Here is a 1,791-nt window from a genome sequence, read left to right as displayed (position 1 = left end):
GAATAGTGCACAAGGATTCCCTTTTTTTCATACCCTCAGCAACCCTACTTGTTATTTCTTGTCTTTTTGATAATAGCCACTCGGACAGGTGTGAGGTGATATCTCATTGCGATTTTGATTTGCATTGCCCTGGTGATTAGTGATGTTGAGCACCTTTTCATACACTTATTAGCCATATGTATGTCTTCTTTGGAAAAAATGCCTATTCAGTTCCTCTGCCCCTTTTTTAGTAGGATTGTTGGGGGTTTTTTGTGTTTTTGTTTTTTGCTATTCGGTTGTATGGGGTCTTTATATATTTTGGATATAAACCCCTTATTGGATATATCATTTACAAATATCTTCTCCCATTCAGTAGGTTGTCTTTTCATTTTGTTGATGGGTTTGTTTTTTTTTTTAATGTGTAGAAGCTTTTTAGTTTGATGTAGTTCCCCTTGTTTATTTTTGCTTTTGTTGCCTTTGCTTTTGGCATCAGATCCAAAAAATCATTGCCAAGACTGATGTCAAGGAATTACTGCCTTATAATATCTTCTAGGAGCTTTATGGTTTTAGGTCTTACATTCAAGTCTTTAATTTTGAGTTAATTTTTGTGTATGGTGGAAGAAAGTGGTCCAGTTTCATTCTTCTTGCATGTGGCCATCCAGTTCTCCCAACACCATCTACTGAAGAGACTGTCTTTTCCTCATTGTATATTCTTGGTACCTTCATCATAACAGACATATTTTTTTAACTGTGAAAACAGTTGTAATTTTTTTGCCCTTTAATTTCTAAGAGAAATTAATTTTTCTTGGTTAGAAATTAACCTACAAAACAGGTTAGGCTGCCTGATACAGAATGAACACTATATTTATTGGCATTCCCTCTTGATACTACTTTTACTTGCTGTTAAATGCATGAATTTCTAAATGATATGAACCTAGAAGTTTGGATCAAATTGGAGGAGAGAAGGTGGAGAGAGTACAAAGAACACTCGTTTATGCCTAGGATGGTTTCGGGAGCAATTCAGTTTGTGGTAGCAGGCCACTCTTGTTTTGGTCAAACTCCAGACAACATCTGCTGGAGTTCCTCAAACATGGCAGCCCAGTGCCTGTATATTCCACCTCAGGACAGAGATTTAACTTCACCCTTTAAATACCCTCCAGCTGCGGCTGCCTGTGCAACAGTTTGAACTTTCTCAACCCTGGTGTTCTGGTGGATTTTTTGATAAAATTCCTTTCATCAGATTTTAGTTCATGATTTTAACTTGAATTTGCCTTTCGATTTAGAATCACACTTCAGTCAAGCTTGAAGTTTTGGAAAAACAAACCATTTACCCTCTGCCCCACCCCTTGTAATGCTTAAAAGCAATATGCTTTGGGGGGACCCCTCCATGCAGGCTGAGGGATGGTGATGGTCAAGGCCATTGTTTTGTTTTTAAAACCAAGCGCCTGATACTCTTGAAGATGGCGGAGGAGTAGGAGACCTGGATTACGTCTGGTCTCAGGAATTCAGCTGAATAGGTATCAAACCATTCTGGGGCGCCTGGGTGGCTCAGTTGGTTAAGCGACTGCTTTCGGCTCAGGTCATGATCCTGGAGTCCCTGGATCGAGTCCCGCATCGGGCTCCCTGCTCAGCAGGGAGTCTGCTTCTCCCTCTGACTCTCCCCCCATCTCATGTGCTTTCTCTCTCATTCTCTCTGTCTCTCAAATAAATAAATAAAATCTTTAAAAAAAAAAAAAAACCATTCTGAACACCTATGAACTCAACAGGAGATCGAAGAGGAGAGTAGCAACAACTCTCTGAACAGAGAAGCGA

This window comes from Callorhinus ursinus, unplaced genomic scaffold (assembly GCF_003265705.2).
Source record: "Callorhinus ursinus isolate GAN/ISIS: 27379988/994484 unplaced genomic scaffold, GSC_fseal_2.0 scaffold5, whole genome shotgun sequence".
Lineage (NCBI taxonomy): Eukaryota > Metazoa > Chordata > Mammalia > Carnivora > Otariidae > Callorhinus > Callorhinus ursinus.
Note: the sequence above shows the minus strand (reverse complement) of the source record.